At 41.7% G+C, this 27421-nt stretch overlaps 1 protein-coding gene and 1 long non-coding RNA gene across 3 annotated transcripts in view; one reads left to right on the top strand and one right to left on the bottom strand.

Annotated features, from left to right (window-relative positions):
* The window catches only part of ELOVL7 (ELOVL fatty acid elongase 7), a 31668-nt gene extending 16911 nt beyond the window's left edge, over positions 1-14757 (bottom strand). Inside the window, exon 1 of one of the 2 annotated variants that reach the window (XM_071580342.1) lies at positions 14645-14757. The gene's annotated coding sequence lies outside the window, so the exon portion shown is untranslated. The other variant, XM_071580343.1, reaches the window with a different exon arrangement.
* On the top strand, positions 12385-23521 carry LOC139684410 (uncharacterized). The gene is made up of 3 exons (XR_011699914.1): positions 12385-12432; positions 18274-18422; positions 21031-23521. It is a non-coding gene; the product is annotated as an uncharacterized lncRNA (long non-coding RNA).
* The last annotated feature ends 3900 nt before the right edge of the window (positions 23522-27421 follow it).

The following is a 27421-nucleotide window of genomic DNA, read 5'->3' on the forward strand; positions in this document are numbered from 1 at the left end:
GACCATTACATTTACTGAGGAGGCAAGGGCAGATAAGACCATTTACAGCAATCAAAAATGCCACAAATTCTACAGCAAAATATATGAGAATGTCTGATGATGACAAGTGGTAAGGAAACAAGTTGTTGGAAGTGCTCAACTTCGGTTCACAAAACTACTAGTGATTTTTGTAATGGGAATTACTGGTATGCCTCAAACATTCCTTATTTCTCAACAAGAACAAGAAGTTTCTCACATTCCTTTGCTTAACCCACATGAAAGATAGTTGCCATTCTTGATGCTCATTTATTCTCTCTACATAGTTTTTAAATAATAGAACAGACACAAAGACTTGCTTTTAAATAATAATTTTATAACAATTGTTTCATGCTGATGACAACTGAACAAAATAAGCACACAAAAAAACTTCACAAACACAAGCAAAATGAAACAATCTAATGTGTGCTCTGTCACTCCAGAAAACAAATTTTAATTCAGTGTGAACTTAAGACACTTAACATTAAGAATTTACATTAGAGAGAGAAGCCAGTGTTCCAGGGGCCCCTTAGCAAAAGGCTGGAGATATGACAATACAGTATGGACTTTAGTGGTCTAATTTCCACACAGAGTGGGTTCCAAGAGAAAAAGTTCTAGAGCATCATCCCTGACGTGACAAGCTGGTGATGACAGGGCAATCCTCCATCCCGCAGAGCTCAGTGGAAGTGGGGAGAGAGCCTACGGAAAGCATTGACCCACACAGGTCTGATTTCAAAATTACAGCTTAAGAAATGGCTGCAATACTGGCTTGCACATTCAGGCACAATTATGAAACCTTCATGTTTCAGAATCAGTTTGTATACTGTTGTTAATTCTTCTCTTGAAGTTCAGAAGGTAATTAAATTAGGACATTTCACAGATGGTATCTTAAGCTTTACCTGGGAAAAACCAGCTCTGCCCTTCCTATTTCCCAACGTTGTGTGTTACAAAATTGCAGTTATTTTAACTACAAGACTCCCTCATGTCACATGGCAAGCAACTACAAACTGCCTATTACATTACATGGATTACTCACCTATATTCTGCAACAAAGTTTTAAATTTAAGGTGTGTGTCACCTGTTGTTATGGATTTTGTTGAGAGAAGTTTCTGTCACCTTTCCATCCTTTATGTCATATCTCAACCACCCAGCCCAGTTTTGGAAAGGTTCATCTCACAGGCAAGTCTGCTACATCCTGATTAGCATTAGGTGGCCGTTTCCTTTTTTCTAGCATTGCTTGTAAACCCTGCCTCTGTTAGGTGATAGTGGACATCCTAAAAACAGATGAGAGAGGCTTAGAAACTGTATTAGAACATCTGCTTATAAAATTCCTCATTGGAAGTATTCAGTAAGAGATCTAATACTTATGCTTTTTAAATTAGCATGAAATTTGTCATTCACCTATATGAATAAAGTACTCTAAGGAACAGAACTAGTGAAAACAGGTTTAATTTCAATTACACTTTAGATGGGTTTCTGCCCTTCCAATGGATTTCCCATTCTGCTGTTATGTAAAATAAAGACCAATTCATATTTTCTTCCACACCTGCCTATAAATTGTTAAAAGAGCAGGTATTGCAGACTTCATAGCAAAGCTGCACACTAACAACAGGCAGAGAAACGCCCCTTCTTTTTGGAACAATTTCAGAAGTTTTTTACCCATCTCCTAGCCAGAATGATATGGACATTCTCCTGGATCACATACACTGATCCAACCACCAGTGCTTGAATAAGGAAGGCCCAGTGTGCAGTCCCATAGCATCACTGCCAATGGGTCCGGTCCTCAGGCAGCTGCTGGGTAAGTCACAGCAGATCACCAACACAAAGGAAAGCTTAGGCTTTTGAGAAAGAAAAAAATATTCTCAGCCAACTCAAGACTTAAAAGGCTAAACAGGTTTGTGCAAAGGAAACATTAAGACACACAAACTGAAATGCCACAGGCAGAGAGAAAAGTGGGAGTAACAGTCCTGTCATAGATCCCTTTGAGCTGATAGTGAAATAATGTAGGGAGTACACAAGATCATCATGCAGGGAGGACACAAGATCATCATGTCCAAACCTGTCTACTCATAGACAATCATGCAGTAGATGAACCTCACACATTCCTCCTCACCAAGTCAGCTGCTTATCCACAACAAACCACAAGGGACACTCTACAAGATGAGAACTGAAGCCACAAAAATTACATGTGCTATAAAAGGTAGAAAAAGATCTGACAGCACCAGTATCCTAAATATCTTAAATGCAACACCTGAGGTTGCAGTGATGCAGGTGAAAGTGATCCTGGGGACTAATCTACATCACAAAGAAAGACTTACCAAGTCCAAATAGTCCCTGCAATCATAGCCTGGAAGGAAGTTTCTTTGCAAGTCTGAACTCAGTTATCTGTTTAACTCAAGTACAAAATTCCAGGCAGATCCCACGAGCAACAGTGTATCTTCCAATTTTCTCTTACTATAGTTCCAAGGTTTCAGAGAAAAGCAAAAATACAACCAAAAATTCTTTACTTGAGCATGTAAATGTCAGCCATCCTTCAGCCAACTAGTCTCACCTGCCTACAGCTCTGCTGCAGTGCTTAGGAGAGAAGCTTTTCTCATTGTTTCCAAAGTGTGTGACTTCCACGTGGCTCCTTTGATTTCAGCTCACTGACACCAGCTCACAGTCACCTAGTCTTGCCTACATGGTGAGTCCCATGGCACATCTGGCAGGATAACTTTCACTTAGAAGTCCAAGTAAGATTATTAATGCAACCTCACTTCCACGAGGTAATGACAGATCATTACCATTATGAAAGGCCTTTGGCAAAGTATTGATTTGGCCCAAAGTAATTGGGTCATAGCTGACTCAGGTCAATATCCTTCTTACCCAAAGGACTTGGACTCTTCCTTTTCCCTCCTTACTTATTACACAACTAGAAAATTTTCTGCAGCATTTCAGTTTTTCTTTAAGGACCAGATCAACCAAGCTGTGGGTCACTTTAAACGGACTTTCACAAAACAAGAACCAGGGCCTAGACAGCAGTAACACAGTCTAGTACTTTCAGCCATGCTGCACGGTCATGCTAACTCACATACCCACTGCTCTCTGCTTTCATCTATAAAGCCAGCACCTTTGTAATAAGCTAAGCTTTCACCCATTCTGCTTGTTTTATCTCTACAACAGAGACAGTTCTGATAAGGGTAGGTAAGAATTGTAGTGTTTCTAAAGTGTATGCATACACATCGTTAGTAACCAAGTAAACCAGAGTATAAAACACTGTACTGAAGCAGAGGGGTAACACTTGTTATTTACCTGCACTGCAAAGGTAGCACAGTCTGGGTTTTTTACCTGCTTAGGAGGTACGTTATTTTTAATACCCACTTTATAGGCAAGCTCTAAGAAGAGAGAGGGAGTGCAAGTGTTAACTAAATACTTTGAAGGAAACAGATCAAAGATGTCTAATGTCCGAGACTGTTCCCTTCCTTTAGCAGTAAGCTGAGTCACTGAGTTGACTCCATCATATCATCTATCCTAATTAACAGTGAAGAGTTAATGCATATGAGTTAAGTGCATATGAGAACATCATACATTCAATTAATTATGATAGAAGCAGTTTGCTATCAAGGACTTGTTTGTGCTTACACATCTCACAATAGCACAATGACAAATTGTCACTAATTAGTCACAGTGCGGGGGTCTCTCCATCAAAGCTAAAGAGAAATGCAGAGCTAGACATGAGCTTTCAGAGAAGATTTCCTAAAGGGGAACAGAACTTCCTACACAAGTAACATCTTGCTAATCTAGCCAATACCAATGGAAGAAAAACCAAGAAGCTTTCTTATTTCCAAGACATCTCCTAACCAAGTAATCAATGGCAATATACCTGTGGCTAGTCAGCACTAAAGAAAAATAAATACAGAAAAATTAGACCATAATTTCCACCTGCAGTACACAAAGACAGATGTTGCTGTCTTTTGTAACATGAAAATAAATCAAAAAGAAATTTCATAGAAAAAAGCTATGGAAAAAAATTATATAATTTCTTATGAACACACTATTCACCACAGAAAGAAGAGATAAAGTAAAAAATATTCATAATTATCAAAGGAAGAGGTATTTTTCCACAGTATGCTATGTCTATAGCATACACTCAACTCAGCTACTGTCACTGTAGTTGCCATGGCAAAACAACATTGCAAACTCAATGCCATTTTGTAGAATTTTAAGTGGACCAGCTCTGACCTTGCTCGATCCAGAATACTAGTAAGTAGTAACACTGATAACACTCTTGCAGTGTTGCAACATACTGTTTCGTTCACACTTTAATGCAGCAATTTTCAATAGCTGAACTGCTCCCACACCACTCTCACATGCTGATGTAAGCTAATTTGCTTTACCATTGTTTCCCACTGCCTTGCACTTGCTCAACCTACCCACCCTCTGGGTCCTGAGCCGATATCCTAGGCAGCAAAATAATGCATTCCTTCTGCTCTGGTTTTGCTTGCATTGCAGTAGGCAGGCATAAATTTTAAAGGCAGCTGACCTAGAATTGACACTCTCCCCTCCCTTCCCCCTCTTTTTAAGCTACCATGCAGGAGAGTGGACATGCTGCTGAGTTTTGTAAACATCAGCAACTGCACCCTCCCTAGGAGGCTCTTCCAAGGGAGAGCGGGAACCAGCTGTGCTGGCACCTTTTGCAGTGACCCACAGCACAACCATGAACTTTGGGAAGCCTGACACAGACAGCAGACACATAGTGAGAAGTGATGGCAGAACTTTAGGGTGATAAAAGCCACTTTAAAGGAAATTGTGCTAAGTGTTTTTAAACTAGGTCTCAGAACACTCCTCCTACCCAAGGGAGCACTCTGACAGTACCATTAAAAAAGCTGCTGCTCCCAAATCCAGTCTTGGCACATGTACTTTTTGGAGCGCTCCAAGAAGCAACAACACTGCCACATCCTAAATCTCTCCAGTCCAGAGCTGGTGATTTGTACAGCTGCAGCTGAAAGTTTCAAATCACTGAGGGACATGCAAAGAGTATACATGACTTGGGTTTGGGGTTGGTTTTGTTGTTGTTGTTGTTTAAATTAACATTCTTCAGTATGATGAAAGGTCTCATTAATCACTATGAAACATATTTGTGAATATTAGTGTCAGGCAACCCACAAAGGTATGTTATACCATTGTTTGGAGACCCAGGCCTCTCAGTCAGGACAACTAAACAGAGTAGTAAAATCACAAATATACTTTTAATTTCTCCCGACACTACAGTTTTTCCTCCTGCATCACAAAGAAAATCTCCACTTAAGAAAAGGATAAATAATTAGTTTACACTTGACCAAAGTTACTGTGGAAGTGAAATACAGTTTCAGAAATGGAGAAGAGTTGGAAAAGACAAGTATTTCTCAGTAAGTGTCTGTTGTACTCTGTACTCAGCAGAGGAATCACAAAGGGATGGAGAAAGAGACATCGGAAGTTTAGGGACAGCTGAAGGAAATGACCCCGCAGATTCATCCTGTAGTCAAAGCCACTTGCATTGTACTTATACTTTGAATTCAGAGATGAATACATGAAAATTAGTAATTATAAAACCCCACTTGATTCTGTTTGAAATTTGAGTAAGCTTTTAGGTACCACTCAAGCCATCTTGCATATTGCTTATGCTTCTTCTTTGATCACTTTCCACAGCACCTTTTCCTTTTGAAGTGACTCACCCACTGGAGGCTAATCCAGTTTGACAGAGGTTGGGCACACAGGATGAACACAAGAATGGGGGCACCTTTGCTTTGACACAGTGCTAGCAGCAGCTCCAAAAATACTCTTTTCCACTTGCTATGCAGAGACCTTTTAAGGACTATAGAAGTATTGGACTTTTAAAGGGTTCTTGTGAGAGGCCATGGAGTCAGAACTCAACAAATAGTGTGGAATAGGAATATTCATAGCTGCCTACAAGCATCAGAGTTAGCAAATATCCAGACACGTGACTCAGAGCACACAAAGGCCTGTAGAGACTAACAAAAAAGGTTGAGTGGGCAGAGCAATGCTGCATGGACATCATTCAGATGGCAATGTAACCTGGGCAGCTTACATAAAAACAAAACTATACATCACCTAAAAACATTACTGCCTTGCTAGCGAAAGTGTTCTCCAAGATTTTTTTAAACCAGACCTTGTTATAAAAATCCAGCTTTAAAAACATATCAGTTCTTCATTCAAATTCCAAGAAATCAACATGCAGGAGTTTGCATAACAAAATGCAAAGTAGAGGTTGACATTGTGGGCAAAGATACATTAATGACAATAAACAGATGTGAATGTTTACTTCTGCTCTAGATCTAGTTACTCAGGCCTTAACTCCTTTGCTAATAGGAATTTTTAAAAGTCTTCATTATTTTACACTTGCTGGAACTTCCAGAACAGCACATAAAGCAGCACGATGCAGGCTGTGAGTTTGTAAAATTAGAGCTTTTTTTAATCAGCTTAAAACACCAAGCGGTAACTTCACAGAGGAACAGAATGAAACAACACATTCATACACAGCTTTAATCACAGGTATGGTTTCAGGATTTTCCATCTTCTATCAGTATTTTTCACTACTACAGTAGGCTGTAGTTTTTACCATCTTTGCAAGCATTTGGGGACCACCCAGGACCAGAAGACATCTATGCAGATATTCTAAAATAGAGCAGTTCATCCAGACGGCATGTAGGGATGAACCAGCTACATCTGGCCAAAACAACTGCATATTTTTTCCTCTTTTTGATCCTGACAGATTGCCAAATACAAATAGCTAAGAAAAAAAAAATCCATCAACAAAGTGCATTAGGCAATGGACGTGCAACATCAGAATAACACAGGAGACAATAATACTTCCAATGCAGAAGCTTGGCAAGCAGCAGAGTACTCAGCCTAATGGTAATGTTCCTGTAAAACACCAGTATACTAGAAACAGACAAGTGTCTAATAGTCTATGCAGCATGCAACAGCGGTAAAAAAGAAGAAAACTGGACTGTCTCCAACACAAAAGAAAATTAGACATATATAGCTATGCCTTTATGTTATCAAAGCAGTTTTAGACAGCATTTCTGACATACAGGTTTCAGTGCTTTGCCAAAGAGTTCACAATGTTTGGTTCACTCTTTGTATGGAGCATTCAGTCCTCAGAAGAAAAGGGGTATGTTTGCTAGCAGTTAACACAACAAAGCTGTGAGCAAACCAAAATGCCAGTTCAATATTCCTGTTACTATGCAAAACCAGAAGACTAGACACTCATTTCTGAACTTAAAGCAACACCAGAGCCCTCATCATGAAAACGTTCCCAAACACAGTGGCTTGCCTCCACTCTTTTTCTTCTTCCACACTTCAGGATGACTTTATTGATCACACAGACTGACCAAAGAGTTTGTTTTCAACCACAGTCCATGTCTTACATATACATTTTACACCTGCAGGTTCATCCTGCTGACCATATCCAGAGAGTGTAATGTTTTCCCACTGACTGGAATCTCTTCAGACTGCAGGCATCTCAAAGAATGAGCCAGGGCCATAAAACTTCACCATTTATAAAACCGACTCCCTTTCTTATCATAAAAGTCTACCTAGATCCAATGAAATTTTTGTCTGATGCTTCAGCACCTTGGATGAAAGTAACCAACGAAATGTCACACTTCACAACTGTATGGGTAAAGTCTATAGCATAAAAGCAACAACACCAGATTGCACAATTTCCACGTGTCTAGAGGCAATTTTCCATGCCATACTTTTAAATGTAGTTTGAATGAGGTACATAAACTGTTCAGCCTTATTTAAATACAATATAGCAATCTCATTTCAAATGACTGGGAAAAACTGTAGCAAACCAGAACTCGGGATGTTTCAGTCCACATGCCAGAACCATTTTTCCACAACTGTAGAATAAGCTTCCATAATTGATCAAGTGGACCAGTTCAGTTTATGAAAAGCAGTCTCAGGATAATCTGAAATTCATCATTAAAAGACTAGCTGAAGAGAGGCACAGAGGCTCCAACACTTAGCTCCTCCCCATCGTCTTCCTTCTACAAAATCTAACAGTCATGTTCATCCTTAGAAGTTGAAATGAGTGAACTTCCTGATCCTCAGAGCAATGCATGAAGTTATTTACAGCCTTGCCTTATAGTTTTATCCCTTTTTAATGTAAAAGAAACTGAAGCAAACTCCTTAACAATCTGACTTGATACTGAACAAAAGGTGCTACAGAAACAATATTGAGCACAACAGTAAAAATGCAAGTGAACAAAGGAATTAATACATGTAACAAGGTTTTTGAGGAGTGCACCTCACACACAGTTTTAGGAAAGGTTTCATTTCAAAGTTGACAGTGAACACTTGAGTTTACTCCATTAGCCCCTGGCTTTTGCAGACAGTGTATTCTAGAATTCTCATTCACAAGAGACGGGTGGACATGGCACTTCCAAAGTGCATTACAAGAATTTCATTGAGCTTGTCAGACCCTGTACAGAATGTGCAGGTAAAGAGTAAAAAGTCAATATTTTATTTTAGCACTGAACTAACAAGCCACAGAACTCTTTCTGCAGAAGTGATAAAGAATGTATTTAATCCTGATTTTTTTTAAACTATACATCTAAACAAACACAAAAGGGATTGTAGGTAATATTATAAATGCAAATACTGTAAAATACACTATTCACTTGCCATATACCTGAATGTAAGTAATTTTCACATGTACAGAAGGAAACATTGCCAGCTAGTACTTCTCTGAACTGACTACAAACATTTCCATGCTACCCATCCCCATCTATTGATGCCACATGATAAACAAATACTGCAGTATTTACTTAACAGAATAAGTGAGCACATCTGACCAATAACCCTGATAATCTTGATGCTTCAGCCAATACCTTTTCATGAAAAGCAATACAAAAGAATTCGCCAGAAGAAAACAGTTGAAAATACGGCTATCAAATCTTTTCTGAAAAAAAAAAATTCTGACACATTTGATAAGTACTGTCTTTCTAAACTTAATGAAAGAAAAGAATTCCTGCCCCTCACTGCCCACCAAAAAAGAAAAAAAAATCTTTTCTCCTCCACCAGTGACAAGATTTCTAAATTAGTAAGTTTATCCTTCCCAGTCACCTTACACTTTGCTCAGGTACCTGAAAAAAAATTCAGCTTCAGCTATGGATAGCAATTGCCAGGCACTTGAATTTTTAACAGATCAGGCAAAACCAAATTGAAAAAACGTACTGGCCACCTCAACTCACTCTCCTGAAAGAAAGTACAGATAAGCACTGAATCAGGTTTTTGTGACTTTGCTTAAAGTCATTTCAGGAGTGATGATACAATGCAAATTATTTCCAAATCAACAAAATGATCTTTGTGAGTCAGACACAAGCAAGAGTCGTTCCCTTCTTTTGTTAGAAAACAAAGAATAACAGGAATAGAGTAAGCTACATTTTTATCTCAGGCATAGCCGTAAACCCTGAATGCCATCACGGGTACAGGAGCATTCTCTTGAATTCCAGTCCATGAGATGCCTCTTGAAACTTAGCAGCTTTTGCACGATATATACTATTTCTTTGCACAAGGTTTTGCAATGCACCATACTAAGTTAGATTCATATTCACACACATTCAGTGAGGCATGGCTTCAGAAAAAAAAACAAAAAAATACCCAAACCAAAACAAAACAAACTCACTTTCAATAGAGGCTCCAGGCATGGGGCCCAATGTGCAAGGCACCGTATCAATATAAAAGATAATCCAAACTACAAAGAATTCACAATACAATTAAACACAGGCAGCACGTATTAATTCATAAAGCTTCTACGAGCAGCTTCTCTTGAGCATAGCCTGCTCAAACAGAGCAAGTCTGGCTGTTTACAGGGTAAGTTTGCAATTATAAAAGCACTTTTAATAGTAGTAATGTAATTTTAATCAACCTCTCTGCCCATTACTCATACCTGCTCCTATGTCACCCTTGACTTCTGCTGGAACAACCATTTTTCTGGCTGCATAATAAAATGGATTGGGAAACACACTCTGGGCAAGAGAGGCAGCCTCACAGAAAAGCAAAAGGTATTTTTTAACCCAGACCAGTTCCTCAGTGCTTTTCAGCAGCAGCCTTCACCAAGGCTTATGTCAACACAAAAGAAAAGTGACACAAAGAGCATGTGCAAAAAAAGTATGTGGAATAGAAGAAATGCCAATGAAACTACAACATCAGCCTAAATTGGTATGACAGGTGGAGAGGAGATAAGAGTCAATGTTCACTGCTTTTACCCTGACAAGTTTTACCCTGGCACAGTTAAAAGGGGCAATCTGAATACCATTGCTCCTAGCAAATAAGATGATTCATAGAGTTTACTGACACCTGTATTTGTCTTTCTTGTGACATCTGTACCTCTGTGCAGGTGGAACCCAGAGTTTGCTTTGAGCTGGATAGGCTTTAAAAGTTGTTTTTAAGAGATTTAGGTGCATGTGCTATCTCAGGGTTTTGAAGTTAAATGCTACTGAAATCCAGTTCCTCAGACTCTCATCCAAACTCAAGATAAAAACAAGACACTTAAATCTGTACTTCTCTGAGCCATGTATTCTTCTCATTACTCTATTCATGAACTACTTGAAGGTCTTTTCTAGTCAACATCTTCAGTGGTAATTTGATGTGTGTAACCATCATAAACAGACAGAACAAAATAGCAAAATCTATGCACAAGGAAAAAAAGGCATACAAAAACAGACACATTGAAAGCATTTACTTTGTGAACACAGTAAAAATAGACAAAAAAAAGAACCTTGTTCAGTGTTTCCATATCGATTGTCAGCACTAAACCCTGAAACCAAACACAAGACACCTGAGTTCCTTTGGTAAACTTCAGTGTAAAGGTATATATTTAATTTCTGCTAAAATAATTTTTTACTTTTTGAATTGCAGCTAGGTATCATATGTAACAAGAAACCTCCTTAACTGCTACATCACTTACAACTTTGCAAAACTTTTGGCAAATTGAACATGTCACAACAGGCTACACAAACCAAAATTGTTGCACGACCCTTTACCTTTCATGTTCTTGCTTTTTAAAGGAATGCTTTAAAAGGAACTGTTTAAAAAAGTACAATTAGGCTTACAACAGTGACTATTTGTTTTGTTAGTGCCTTGCCTTCTTTCTAATAATCTGATATTTTTGAGGAGTATAAAGTTTAGTTCTCACCATTTAGGCTGTATTTGACCTCTAGATGCAGCTCTGGGCCTCGGTACTGGAGGGAAGTACTTGGGCAAGCAGTGGGACTTGCTCCCTGGCACTGTACAACAATGCAGACTATCCAAATTTTAAATAACATGTAAAGCAATTTTAAGGGAGCAGAAAGATCGTAAAATTAAACCTAAAACAACCATGACACTTTTGTGGCATGTTTTAAATCTATTCTGCGGAAACAATTATTCTTCATATTGGAATAGCCTCTGTTCTAGTTTCCCGGTACTTAGCTTCCATCCCTTTCCACCTCGGGGTAGCTTTCAAGCACAGACCAGCTTCCTTCTGAATACTCAGAAAGGCCTACCACAACTGCATTTGAAGCATCCATAAATTGCAGCAGAGAAAAACATAATCAAATCTGTCCATTCTTGAGCTTGATATGTACTTGGGCAATGGGAAACTGATAAAAATACTGCAACTGTGTGTGTTGCCTGCCATGACTTCAGGAAAGAAAACCAGAACAGTGAACATCTGCAGTGAGGGACAGAGGAATAGTGAGAGGAAGGAGTATTTCTCCCTTTCCAGCTACTCAGACTTTAAGAAGTAAATTTTAGACACCCACTAGCCAGAAGTGAATATGAGTGTTGAGCTATAACATTATTTTTATAAAGTAGCTGTGACACTGAAGATGACAACACCCCACCTATTCACACGTTCCTATGTACAATAGCTCTATATATCATCCTTCATCCATTTCAGACAGAGTGAAGCAGCTTAGCTTAACCCATAGCCAGAAGCTAAACCGTCTCATTTCAGCTGGGGCAGACTAGAGAGCTCACACCTGCCTTCACTAGGAGAACTACCAGGCAGCAGCCTCTCACAGCCATGCTGAGGCAGAGTCATCAGGCAGGGAGAGATGTCACATGAAGTCTGCCAAGTTAGATCCAGAATAGGACACACATGATTTCACAAGCAGCTAATGAAGATCCAGGAAGGGATCCTGGCTCCCTTCCACCTCCTGCCCTTGAACACAGCTCAGAGGTGACTTTCCTCACTTTCCCACCTTCCTCACCCCACATGCACCTCCCATGCACTGCTTGGCCCTCTGCCTTGCTTCACATTTCCCCACACCTTCAGAAATCTGTGTGTTAAGGAACCAGATAGGGGCAGGACAGAGGAAGAGATAAGACAAGCATCAAACCAGATGCACTGAGCAGTAGGTTCAAGAGGAAGAGCAGGAGTCCAAGGTAGGTAAAAACTAAAAACAGCTTCCTAGTTTATTGCAGCAGAGGGAAACAAAGCCAGGAAGGGCACAGCATGGCAAGGACAGCACACTCAGCAGAAGCCATCAAGTGAAGTCTGGATATACAAACATACCTGATTAGTTCTTTTACTGGTATGCAATTAGTTGCTGGCATTTCACGGTATTCAGTGAGCTTCATAACTAGTTAAATCCTATTTGGCATGTATTACTCGACTAATGCTGTGGCATCTTTCCCAACAATATTGCTTCCTGTACCATAATCTGGCTTACCTTACCAATAAATAAATACTATTTAGTAAGAAGATAGTTTACACAGTATAATGAAACAACAAGAAGTTGCAATATTTTCCATATTAGCAACAGAGGCACTGCCTAGGAAGACTTTCATAGAATCATAGAATGACTTGAGTTGGAAGGGATCTTGAAGACCGTCCAGTTCCAACCCCCTGCCATGGGCAAGGACACTTTTCAGTAGACCAGACCGTTGAGAGCTCCATCCAACCTTGCCTTGAACACTTCCAGGCAGGGTACATCCACAACTTCTCTGGGCAGCCTGTTTCAGTGCTTCAACTTAACCCTATGCTTGTCTAGGTTTTCAGATCCTAGGGATTTGTACGTTTACTTTAAGCAAACCTGTAAGTACAAGTGCTACCATTCCTCTGTGACACATGCTCAGGGTACGTCCACACTTCCTAATGCCATGTCGATATACCACGATTCCACTTCAACCTGAGGCAGCTCCAAGGCAGCCTGAATGCTTCCTGGGAGGCCCCCAAAGAGTTGAGCAGCAGAATAAATCAGGCAGTGTGCTGTTCCCAGGCTGCTCTGGATAACCAGAAAAACTTGTTCAAACTTCTCCCGCATGGCAATGTTCAGTACAGACCTACACACGGGTTTGGGAAGAAGTGAATTAGAATGAAGTAAGGAAGAGAGTATCCATACATGGCTGTAAGTTTTCCGGTATGTCTGAACAGGTTTAATTAACATACCTTGATTTCCTATACAAGCAAAGAAATCAATAAGAGCTGGTCTGCAGCTTCACTTTGCCTTTTGAAGCATCACAGAATTTACCTGGGTGGCAACAATGCCCAAAAAGCAACCCAAGTTTCAGCTCACTTAAAATATATTTACAAATTAAGTGTCAACAGACTTAACAATTCTCAAACAACATACATGACATTGACAGTTGCAAAGGACAAATCTAAGAGACTGATACAATGTAAGCCTCATCAACCACATGAGCCAGCACTGATCTGTTTCCTCAGCTCACAGCCTCACTGCCAATGCAGAAAGGCAAGGATGGACCTGCCATACATGGCAGCAGAGGTGACCTGTCTCCAAAGAAGAGGAGAGCAGCAAGCCAGACAGACACTCTTCCTACTTGCCAGACAACCCCTGGCTAGACATCATCCCTCCAGTCCTACATTTTAATATCACCATCTTAAACAGATGGGCCACACCTTTCCCCTGGCTGTCTCCAACCTTCACCCCTACAGTGAAAGAAGCCTCCATTTCCTGATGTCTGGGACCACTCTTCTCTCTGGGACCGAAGCACATGTGAGAAAAAAGGCATTTTTCAATAACAAAGTCCCTGATGGAGTGAAGCTGTGCACCTGCCATGGTGTTACTTGTTCTTCACGACAGGAGGATGAGCTCAGTCATGTGGGGCACAGCCAGAGGGCTTTGAGAGACAGGAACCATGAGGTGTGCTGCACAACCAGAGGGTTTGGGGGAACAAATACTGCGGGGTGCTAGACACAGTCAGAGGGTTTAGGGGAACAGGCACCGTGGGGTGGAGGGCACAGACAGAAAGCATGTAGGCCAGGCACTGCAGCGTTTGGGGTACACTCAATGGGGCTGAGGGAAGAAGCACTATAGGGTATAGAGGTAAGGCACAGGAGGGCGCAGACGAGGGCAAGGGGCCAGGAAGCAGGTGTAGCAAGAGGACGAAGGTGAGAAGCTGAGCGCCGCACAGCCAGGAGTTTGCGGAAGACCAAAAGGACTGCGGGGGCAATCAGGCAGTTCGAAAGGAAGGTGGGAAGGCGGCACCCCAAGACCCATCCTCATCCCGCCCAGCCCTGCACGCCCCAGCGCGGGACGGACCCTCGGAGTTCCGCCGGCGGCTCCGCTTCCCACGAGCACCCGCCGCCCCGCGTTCCCGATTCCCGCTTCCCGTCCCCGCCGGGCGCACTCACGCGGAATCCGCGCGGTGCCTCCTGTCACCGCACTGCCGGGCGGCAACTGCGCGGCGGCTCCGCGCGGGCGGCGGGAAGGCGCGAGAGGGGGCGGACCGGACAGCCCCGCACCGCCCGCACCGCCCCCCGGACCGCTCTGCACCGCCCGGCACCACCCCCCGGACAGCCCCGCACCGCCCCCCGGACTGCTCCGCACCGCCCGGCACCGCCCCGCACCGCCCCCCGGACTGCTCCGCACCGCCCGGCACCGCCCCGCACCGCCCCCCGGACTGCTCCGCACGGCCCCGCACCGCCCCCCGGAGCGCTCCGCACAGCCCCTCGGACTGCCCCGCACCGCCCGGCACCGCTCAGCACCACCCCCCGGGCTGCTCCGCACCGCCCCTCGGGACTGCCCCGCACCGCCATCCTCATCGCCCAGGACCGCCCCGCACCACCCCCGAGCGCCCCCCAGTCTGCCCCCCGAACTTACCCGCCCCGCCCCGTTCGCACTCCGCCCGCACTCAGAGGCACCGAGTCCCCGTGCCCGGCGCTGCGCTCCCGCCCCATCCCTGGAGGGGCAGGCGGGGGCTCAGCCCCCCGTGACACCGAGGCCATGCCGCCCCCGCCTCTCCGCAGCCTCTTCCCCCGAGGCCGAAACGCCCTGTTTCACCACTGGGTATCAGGGCTAAGAGTGAGCAAGTCCAGAGGATGCTCCGAGGGCTGGAACACCCCTCTATAAGGAAAGGCTGAGAGAGCTGGGGCTGTTCAGTCTGAGTAAGAGAAGGCTTCGGGGACACTTTATAGCGCCTTCCAGTGCCTAAAGGGGGCTACAGGAAAGACGGAGAGGGGCTTTTATCAAGGGCATCTAGTGACACAGCAAGAAACGACTTTAAACTGAAAGACGGTAGGTTTAGATTAAATACTAGGAATAAATTCTTCACTCTGAGGGTGGTAAGGAACTGGAACAGGTTGCCCAGAGAAAGTTGTGGATGCCTCATCCCTGAAATTGTTCAAGGCCAGGTTGGACAGGGTTCCTGAGCAACCTGATCGAGTGAAAGGCAGAATGGCAGAGTGACTGAAACTAGACGGTCTTCAAGGTTCTTTTCAACCTAAACCATTCTATGGCCCCATGACTAGGAGAAGACACCTGGGGGTCCACCTGTTGTGATACACACTGCTGTGGTGTCCAGGGGTTCCTCCAGATGCTCCTAGATCTCAGTCTCTCTAATGCTTTCTTCCAGGATGCAGGAGTGCAAACTGCACTGAGGCTTCTTGACACTACTTTGGGATCGGCAACAAGAAAATGTCACTGTATTCCACACCAGGAAAATGTAATAACACTTGATTTAAAAAATAAAGCACAGCTAGTCAGCTTTGGCTCTGTGCTTTAGGGCACATTCCTGCCACAATAAGATGGCAGTACTACTCTCTTAGAAGATGTTTAGGATGAAGGTAACGGTCCCCATTTACTCCTATATAGAAAAGTATGGGGCACAAAGAAAAGTGATGGGGAATTCCTAGTGTGTCAGGTGATCCACTTTCGTTAGTCTATCACTTTAGTCCACAGAAGGCCAGAAATTACAGCTTTTTGAGATGGTTAGCATGGAGGTGATAGTTTATGTCAACCAGCAAAAACAAGCAGTAGCGAGAGGATGCGACAGCTAACAAGAAAAGAGGCAAACCCACTTGATGGTGTACAGAAACACATGAGATGAAAAAACTGTGAGCTAATGCTGTGAAATAAATACATGGTCAATGTGGAAGTGCAGAAGGTGTCTCTGAACCGGAGGACAGCAAGAAGCTCAAATGTGAAGTCTGAGATTACAAGAGGCAGAACCAGCAGAGAAAGCTTGTTACAAGTATGGAAATATTATGAGAGGCTGACAAACAGATGGTGGGATATGGAAACTTGGCATGTGACACAGAACATGCAGAAGCTCCATATGTCTGATCAATTGATTAGGGTGGGGATTAAGAAGAGGACCTTGTCCCTTTGGATTTGCTTCATGCTTTTATTGGAATTGTTAGGTTTATGACAGGTGAAGAAATCCTGGGACTTTTGAAAGTGCATCTTAATCATATCCCTGTGTTTGGCCAAAAGGGATATGTCAAAATGTGATAAACCATTGAGCAATGCTGTGTGTCTCACCTAGGAGAGGAAAATCACAAACCAAAATCAGAACACCCCATCTCTCTTCATCTTTCAAAAGTGATAACACTTTATTTCTTAGTTCAGAACCTTTTTTTGCTAAAATAGCCAAGAAAAACTACAAACAGACCTTAGGAACCAGCACATCTCAGCTCAGAAGGAGTCCTTGAGAGCCTTAAGAGTAATAAGTCATGCAGAGGGATGTGATGATGTGGCTCTGTCAGCATCTAATATTCCTCATGTGTTGCAAAATCTATTTTGCCACGCCTGACAGGGCTGCCTTGGCTGAGACAAAATGGGACACTGGGATGCCTAACAATAAAAAGTAAGTAGGTTACCTGTAGACTTTAAAATACAAGGCTGCTGTCATTAACTTGGGGGAAAAAACCCATAAACCAAACCACAAAACGATAACGAGATGCAAGCTAACAGATCTAACACATTTGATGCGAATAGCTTTTCTCTCTTTGGAGCCCAAAAAAAGAGTAAGAGTCCTTCCTTTCCATGCACTTCAGCAGCCAAGGTAATTTGAACCAGCAAGTCTGTGAGGGTTGAGAGAGAATAGAAATAATGGTTGACCTGTTCAGGGCGGGTAAATGATTAACATGCATCAGGAAAAAGGCAGCGTGAAGGAGACAGCTGTGCCCTGCACACACAAAGAAAACAGAGACACACAGCAAGTCAGAGGCATTTACATTGTAAAAGAGGGAGCTAGCAGCAAACAGGTTTTCTCAATGCTCAGCATGTGAAAGCTGCACATGATATTTACTGTAAATTTATGTAATCTTTAAAGTTCCCTACATTCCCTGTCCAAGAACAGAGCAAGGGATGAAGGAACGTAGACACAGGAGATAGCTTATGGGATTTTACAAGATGGTAAAGACTTAACTAGTTGTATACCACACATAAAGCATTGTACATGCCATGAATACTGTTAACCAGTGCTTTTCCTTATCTTGTTGCCTTACTGGAATCCAGGTAGCTCATGTGCTTTAAGAGTCTTCTAGAGATAAGCACTCTCTAGGACTGTATTGGAAACCATGAACCATCGATCAGCAGGAGAATCAGAGGAGCCACTCCCTAGTCCAGCAACATGTTGGGTGCTTTTGCTGACACAGCATAATGTAGTCATCCCACAAACACCAACAGATATCTGCACACCAATCTCAAAATGATGCAAGCATAATCCAAATCTTGTTTGCAAGCATTACTTTTCTGGAGAACATTTGGCTTGCCCGTGCACCTGTACCATCATCACAACTGCCAAACCTATCCCAGACAGGTTCTGTTGCAAGTGGCCTGTCTCCCACAGTTGTCACAACACAGTGTGTTGCTGTGTTTGGCAGCTGGACTGGCACTAAAAGGAACATCATTTTACAGTTGGAGTTAATTTCAGACTTTGCTTTCTGCTTATTGCAGAAAAATTTGCTTCTGCCTAATCCTCTGAGCCAGAATAGTGCCTTTTGTGTAGCTGAGGCATTCTGATAATTTCCCTGCCTAGGTCTGTTCCAGAAAACCATACGTGGGCCTTTGTGTAATGCTGGCAGTGACCTTCTAGAAGCAGTTTCCACAGAGCAGACAAACTCATCCTTAGACATGTGGGACATGGTGAGAAGATTACTCCGTCCTGCTCATCCCTCTGCAGATGAGGTGAGTTTTGTATAGAGGTTTCTCCCTCTTATACATACACTGCAGGTAACTGTACAGAAGTGAGCAGTATTGTCAAGTCAGACTGTTTCAATAGTTACATGTTTACCTGCATCTTGAGTTCTAGTTTTTCCATTTGAATAATAGTAAATTTGATAAATTCTTGCAAATGTGACAAAGCTATTCAGATTAGGGAACTTTCTAGATAAACTCACCCATCTGAAGTATTTTAGGTCCATATAAAATTTGTTTCACTGCTATACATCTGAAATTGGCGCTAGGCAGGAGTAAAGGAAGAAGGTGCCACAAAAGTGAGGTGAAAAATTACTATTGCAAAAGTAGAAGCAATAATCTGAAGAGTACGAAAAATGTCATTAAAGGCAATGTTTAACAAAGGCAGTGCCATGGTGTTATATATATATGATATACATATGTGATTATATATATACTTTTTAATGTATGTATATATTTTAAATTTTCTGTATAATGTATATAGTACTTACACATTTAGAATATCCTGTATTTACAAATAGGATGCATAGACACACACACATGATATAATACACCTTATTATATACACACTGTGGCTCTCAAATGAAAACTGGTAGTGATTCACCTCTTCAGAGTGCATTGTTTGAATGTAAGCTGATTGCAAATCAATCTGTAACAGAAAGAAGAATTAAATCATCTGCAAAAACTGCATTGCAGTCAGACAAAGAAATCTCACGGAACATAATGAGAAAACTAAAGCCAGCACACCTGACCAGCTTATTCCCAAAAATCATAACCTTGCATCACCAGACTTTTAATTTTAATCTATTCCATGTCTGAAAAAAATATATATGAAAAAAGAGCCAGATAGTGGCTGCTCTAGAGCCCACATCTTACAGTCTTTCACAGCTGAGAACTCTAATTCAGATGCTATCTACTGTTTTGTTATACAAAATTTTTAGCTAAGTCTTTCATAAGTCAAATTTTAGCTGTATATGTTACTGACAATGATGGGAAATGTTTTATTCTGTAAGAGCTCACACAAAGTTAAAGGATGTATCAATTTTTACAGTATGCTGGAGGGTAGTGGGGTCTGTTTGTTGTACCTGGGCCACAACAGTAGGCCATAATCACAACCTTATCCATGAGCTGGTTGCATAAACATGTCTGGAAAAACAAGTTACTTCTAGAGAGCCATGTTCCATGACTTCAAAAGGATTCTATCATTACAAAACCAAAAGTCAATAAAGAAGTGAAGGCTAACTTTGCAGGATATATGCTTGTGCTGGAGAGGCTTTAGTTGGCCAAGGTGGCAGGTGTATGCCATCGTGGAATGCATCAGAAGGACAGGGAGCTCTAGAAAAATCAGTAACAATAAGCTGCTAGTACATATCATACCACCTCCAAATCAGAATAATCAATGAGGATTTTTACTTGATTTAGTTTGTTTTCCACTTATAGAAACAGGTGAGTTAATGAGGCAAACAAAGATAAACTGGTATAACCTATGGAAACTCCTTGGTGCTAGTGAACACTTAGCTGTCTGTGTCATCACCACATGCCATGCGCTGCACAACCTCTGCAAGGACAAGACTATGACCTTAGGTGCAGGCTTGAGTAGCTGCTGATTTGCACCTTGTTTGAACTTGACAGACTCTTTATACAAGCAGCATGTGATGACACAGAGATGTATAAATAGCTATATCCCTCGCATAATTTTCCTATTTCCTCAGTAGAAAACCCACACTCTGGGAGTTCATGGGCTGCCATGTTCCCATGAGCAGAAGGGACAGGGATGCCTGTCAAAGAGTCCTCTTTGCTGTGTTCAGTGTCCATGCAAAACCTCCAACCAATTTGGCAGATTCCAGACATTTTGCTGTAAGAATGCATTACAAAGATGTTAAACCTGGGTTAAGGAGTGAGAAGAGACCTTCAAAACAGAGACCCTCAAAACAGAGACCTTGAGTTTCGTATTCAGACCACCAAAGCTCAGGAGATAACTTGTGAGGCAACTGAATATCACTGTGAGAAACGGGCACCTACAAAACTTCTGAGCTCACCTCTCTATTCAAAAGCCAACCAGCTACTTTTTACTCCTGTCTCTTCTCATATTTCTCATGCCAACTGCCATAAGGACACCCTATGAAGGCTACTAAACTGCAGAACATTGCGAAGAGCAAACAACTTCTCTTTTTTCTCTCTGTCAGTCTCTTAGATGTGAACAAAACCAAAAAGCCATAAAAGGGAGCTTTATCATTAATTATAACAAGTCCCCTGTCTATTCTGCCTTGACAGATATGACAGTACTCAAAGAATACATAACTACAGTAAAATCATACCAAGAGGTTACTTTCTAAAATTGATTCTTGATCACATTACGTATGCATTGTTGAAACTTAAGCCTTTAATGGATTTCCATTTATTTATTTATTTTTAAAAAACATTCTGCAGATGAGATTGGGAGGAAAAGCAGGAATATAAAAGTAAAGAAATGGGCAATCAAGGGAAAGAGGTATTTAACATAATTTCTGTGAATACATTACAGTTATGACTGGCTGAAGTTTCCATATTTGTTCCCATTATTCCCATGACAGTTATGTCACTTGTGCTTGCTACACAGGCCAGAGATTAAGAAGTTACTTTGAAACTGAAGATACCTACTCATACCCATGGAAGTGTAAACTATGGAAAAATAGCTGCGTGGCAGATACGCTTTTCAAGACACTCAGAAAAGGAGCCATAGACAAGATATAATTCAGAAGGATTATAGTATTGCCTCTTTTGCTCCAAAAAATTTAGAAGCAACAATGGATACAGGGTAAGAACTTGGTAGTTCAGATTAAATTTTAGAGAAGATGCCAAGAATAGCCTGTGAATTTCAAAAAGTTTTGAATTGTGTGGCACGATGAGTCTTTGTAGTTCATACTCTGTTGTCATATCTTTGTAGTTTATACTGTGTTGTCATAGCTAATAACACACATAAACAGGTTGGGTTTGAAACTGAGACTCTTCATTGGTAATATGCCTGTGAGACAACAGTTCCTGAAAAAGAAATCCTGTGAGCTAATTACTGATCAATCAAATAGAAATCTACATTACATTTCACAGCTAATTATACTTCTGTGGGCCTCCCCCATATATTATACTGCCACAGATCAGGTACTCTAAATTAGGCTTTTGAAATTAAGAAAAAAGAGCAAATGGCAAAATAAAAAAAAATTACAAACAAAACCAAACCCAAAACAGAATGAAAAATGCATCCAAATTAACAAGAACAAAATTCTTCACTCATGTGTTTGTTTTTCTAGAAACATTTGCAAAAGGCATCAAGGACATCTTCCCTTATGATGCTTCTTTATATAAACATGGGGACATCCAATGGCTTTGCTTTATGAAAGGATGCACTGTGCAGGTCTGCAGTTACACCCACAACCTATTAGAATCACAAAAGCCCATTCTCACTCACCATCCTGCAGTACATGTTCAGATGGCACAGGTGTGCTGCAAAGTAGCAGTGGCAGTCATGCAGAAAATGCTGGAGGAGTCATAGATTTGTATTAATCTGGAGAGTGAGAGAGCACCATATGCCACCCTCAATAGAAAGGGTGTATATGCTTCTCTTCACAGTGAGGTAGGCACTGATCAGAACAATTAAGTCAACGAAATGCATGGTAAGAACTTACAAGGACTAACCTGCAGCATCTTAAAGATATTTTTTTCCTTGGACAAGTTAGTGTTTCAATCCTTAAAAATAACAAGCTGAAGCTGTGCAGGAAAGACAGCAAATAGAGAAAATGTGTATAACAAAACTTTTGGAGTAAGCTAAGACACAATTTCTCTTAGAAACACTATCCTTACAGAAATCAGACAAACTTCTGAAGAAGGAAGCTGTTAGTTTGATCTCTTTCCCCTATTATTTTGGGGAAACATTGTTTTTAAGGATACAGGATTCCACCGGATAATATACCAATAATCTCAAAAGTTTCTGTCTAAAGAAAACCAAAACTTCAAGACCCTACATGCTGGCTACATGCTGCACTCTGAAGAAGAATAATTTGCAGGTAGGAAAGCAGCTGAACAAGATTTAGTTTCTGCTTATTGACAGCGTACTGGTTCCACATCTTAGTTATGTCAGTGAGAATTTAGAGCAAGTTTCAATCATTTGAACAATTTGCATAACTTTTGTAATAATAGCAAAAATTTGCCAAGAGCTGGAATTATTGTACATTTTAATCCAGAAGGACAATGAAAATAATATTGATACAGCTTCATTTTGCATAAGTGTGAGAACAAGCAGTAAAAGTTCAACAAATAATTCATTCTGGTATTTCTTAATTTGATCACCAAACCCTGAGACTGCAGCAAATCACACTTTCCTACTCTGAAGAGCAGCACTTGATGCATTAAGCCCCTCCATTTAGTCCTCCATCTGCCCAGTTGTCCTAGCTAAAGTGCACCACACTGTGTGGATGTAATCAAAATTGTGTATTCTACACCCTCTTTGTAATTTCTCATGAACTATTAACAGTGGATTGTTTGCAGTAGTTGCTCACGACACACCTGACTCCTCAGGCTACAATTTGGGTGTTAAAGAACCCTGTGAGATAGACAGGTGTTTATGTCTTCACACCAATGACTCAGCTGTGGTAATTCCCCTCCAGGAAGTCGTTAGCACCTTCACACCCAGCCTGAGGGGCCATGTCTGCTAACGGGCCATCAAAGATTCCAAAAATATCCCATGACTCACAGACTTAAATCACCCGTTGGGGAACACTCTGCCCTGGGGGAGGTACTGGGCATTCCCACCTGAACCTAAGCATATATAATCTTGGGGTTTGGTGACTTCTGGGACCATTTGTCAGATCCAGAGGAGGAGCAGAACCTCGACAGGAGTGTGACTGCCACTCTCAACAAGACTATGATCATCACCCTAATCAACAGGTTTTCTTTTCCTTTTCCTTTGCACTCAGAGGGACGATGTGGGGCTCAACAGAGAGGCTAACAAACACCATTCTGTTCATGCCCCAGAGTGCTGGGTAATACTTCTGGGTTTTGTGGGTTAAATTTTTTTTTCTCTGTATCATTGTATTTATTGTAGGTCTTTTAGTAAACTGTAGCTCTGACTTGTAATCTCTCTTGAGTTGGATTCATTTCTCCCACCAGCTTACTTTTACACCAACACACCAAAGAAAAAGCCTGGGAAGATCACAGCTCTGCTGGTTCTCTCGGCACTCTGGATGGAGAGGAAGACAAAGATTTCACCTCACAGTGTTGTTACACAAACAACTACCCTGAAACCCTTTCATGCTCAGTTCTGCCCATGGTCTTCCCCATCCTCCTGGGCAACAAGTTCATGCCAGGGAAATAGGCATCAAGAATATACTTCTTTCTTGCATCTTCTCTCTTTGGTACCTTTTATACACTCCCCAAGGGGTAGCACAGAGTTTTAGGACCTGAACAAAACAAAGTGAAGATAAAATCACATGCTCAAATAACTAAGATGTGCTCAACATTCACTTACATGAAATAATTTCTAGGTATCTCCAAGCAAAAAATTCTGATCTTGACTACACACTCCTGAGCAGCCAACACAGCCATGCATACAGCTCACTTCTCTTTCCTCCATCAGGAAGAAGGCAAACAGTCTTAGAGTGTAACAGAAACTCTTATTCAAATAATTTCTTGTTGTATTCCTCTTTTCTTTAACCTTTACAATCAAATCTGACATTTTCACAGGAAACAACTGAGCCACCACAATGCCCCAGCAAATCAAAACAGGCTTTCCTATTGTGATTAAAGTTCTACTTCTAAAGAATAGACATTTTCATTTTACCATCACAGGAGATCACATAAACATACCTGAACTCCTTTTATTCTTCCCAGCTCAAGTGTCTGTAACCACAGAAACAGCAAACACAGAGCAAGGAACTAAAGCCTTCCTCAGTGGCTGAGTAAACCCTCTTCAGTCTTCCTAGCCTGACAAACCTGAGCTGTACCTAATTAGCATCATGGCAGGAGGAGAGGTGACAGGAGAGCAGCTGACTCCACGAGGTTATCAAACAGTTGCTTGGGCTGTTATTTGTCTGGTCATCACCTCCCACTGGGGATTTTACTGGTCTAGATTTATTAGGGCCTCATGGGAAAACACCTGCACACCCCTTTGCAGGCCAACACATATTCATTTACATTGCCATATTACCCTTGATCTTTCAGACAGCCATGAGAATATCTATGATGTTTGGTCTTTGGTTTTGCTAGGGGATCTATATGCTTCCAGATCACAAATTAATATACCACAAAACTAATTACTTCTATTTTTAAGTCAGAAATCGAATACCCACTTGAAATTTCACTGAAATGCCTAAAAACTCCAGAAATTTCACAGTCCAGTATAATTGAATCTGAATGGTTAAATAGTTTCTGCCATCATTTTATGAGATACAAATAAATATTTCAACATCACTAAAAAGGGACTAAGCAAAATGCCACATAGGAAACTTCTCACTAACATTGGAAACTGCTTTTTATCACCGTGTATACAGGAAAGGTCAAAATAACTTTTAATCCAGGTAAATCCCAGTAAAGTTGTAAAGTTCTAAATATTTGGACCACATATGAACCCCAAATTCAACATGTGTAGACACTTTTTGGAAAACTCCTATCAGTGCCAGGGCATTCAGTATTCTTGTCTGAAGCAATACTGTGTGATCTAAAATACTCATTTCAGAGCTTTCCTTTTCCAGCTGCACATGTATGTCTTTGTATTGGTTTTGTATGGACAGGTTTTGGTAGCAGGAGTGGGGAACTGAAGGGTTGGCTTCTGTGAGAAGCTTCGAGAAACTTCCCCCATGTCCAACAAAGCCAGTGCCAGCTGGCCCCAGGATGGACCTGCTGCTGGCCATGGCCAAACCCATCAGAGATGGTGGTAGCACTTCTGGAATAACTCACTGAAGAGGGGAAGAAAAAAAAAGATATTGTACAGATGTAATTGCCCTCAGAGAAGAGAGGAATGAGAATATATGAAAGGAACAAGTCTGCAGACATCAGGATCAGTGCAGAAGGAGGGGAAGGAGGTGCTCCAGGCCCCAGAGCTGAGGTTTCCCTGCAGCCATGGTGAGGCAGCTGTGTCCCTGCAACCCATGATGATCCACAGGTATGCAGAGATCCACCTGCAGGCCCTGGAGGAGCACCATGCCAGAGTAGGCGGGTGCCTGGAAGAGGGCTGTGAACCTGTGGGAAACCCACACTGGAGCAGATTTTTTTGAAAGATTGCATCCTGTGGAAAGGGACTTCTTTTAGAGCAGTTTGTGAAGAACTGCAGTCTGTGGGAAGGACTCACACTGGAGAAGGTCATGCAGAACTGTCACCCATGGAAGGGACCCCATGCTGGAGCAGGGGAAGGATTCCTCTCTCTGAGCAGCAGCAGAAACAACCTGTGATGAACTGACCATAACTCTCGTTCCTAATCTCCCTGCACTACTGTGGCAGGGAGGAGGTAGAGCCCGGGAAGGAGGGAGGGGTGCAGGGAAGGTGTTTTTAAGAATTTTCTCATTATCCTGCTCTGATTTTTATTGGTAATAAATTCAAGTAGTATCCCCAAATCTAATCTGTTTGTAATTGATGTAATCTCTCCCGGTCCTTATCTCAGCCATTGAGTCTTTATTTTCTCTCCTGTGTGCATTTTTGGAGGGCAGAGAGAGCAGCTTTATTGGGCACCTGGCATCCATCCAGGGTCAACCCACCACAATCACCCTTTCTAAAAAGCGCTTTCTGTTTTATGTCTCTCACGTGGGCCTGACATGCTGCATTCATCACTTCTGCTCTGTACACAGACACACGTGCAAGGTTCCTCTCTTCCAGTCTTAAAGTGCACAAGTCACTTTCAGAAAACTCACTAGAGAACTTCATCAGAATCAAAATCTCAAAAAATTGTGCTACTGAAAGACAGATTCTTACACTCGCTCGCAGGTAGAGCCATTTGTGGCATGACACTAGCATGTTTTTGTGCCTTCATATCAACCCAGTGAGTGCGAACAGGCTATTGAAACATTACAATAGCTGAGTTTCTCAATTTGGTAGGCTGGAGTCAAGTGTCAGGGAAGTGCGTGCTTTTTCACAGATGCTTTACTGGTTAATCTTTAACGGTTAAAAGGTTTTTAGATTAGAGCTTCTACTGAAAATATCTCTGTATTTTTCCAAACAGGCTGCAAAGAATAATCTAAGTAATATAAAAAGGGAGATAGATGAGACAGAAAAATGACAGAAATAACCAGAACAGACAAAGTGGGGGAGTTTCCCTACAAACTCCTTCCATCATACTGGGTATGTTTTAAGACTCTACCAAAGATATAGGAGGATTTTCATTCATTGAGAGTAAAGAAGCAATCCAGTTCTGCATCAGAGTTCACTCTCTTGCCACCTGAGGAGAGATGAGGCAGAGTAAATTTTAATAATTTCAAACTCTTCCACCCACTTGCCAAGGACATGCCTTGTGCCGACGTGGCCTGTCCTCAAATTAACAGTGCTGAGGGGTTTAAAAACTGCAGACACTGGTGGCTGCTATGGGGTAGCCCAGACAGGCAGAGATGACAGAGACATAAACAGGGTTGACACTCCCTGATTTTGTCATATCTGGTGACACCTTTCTAATTCTTGAACAGGTAACAGCTCTGAGTGGGAAAACATGTGTAATAACACAGAACATCTACTTACTTTCAGATTTCTGTAGCATCTAACCAACAAACTCTTCTCTGCTTTGTGCAGCATGAGCTCAGATTTTATGATTTGAAAGAAGTGTTATTTTCCTTAAAGCATTTTTGACAATAGGTTTTAACAAAGTCAACTATCTCTGTCAAGGCACTGTAATGCAATGTTACTTAGACATCCCCTGTATTTCTTGGCTAATTATCTTGTAATAATTTATAATACATCTGTGGATGCAACAAAATACTGTTTTGTGTTTCTCTGCTAATGTCAGATGAAGGTTCACATCCTACATTAAATCATTGACA

This window comes from Pithys albifrons, chromosome Z, assembly GCF_047495875.1.
Source record: "Pithys albifrons albifrons isolate INPA30051 chromosome Z, PitAlb_v1, whole genome shotgun sequence".
Lineage (NCBI taxonomy): Eukaryota > Metazoa > Chordata > Aves > Passeriformes > Thamnophilidae > Pithys > Pithys albifrons.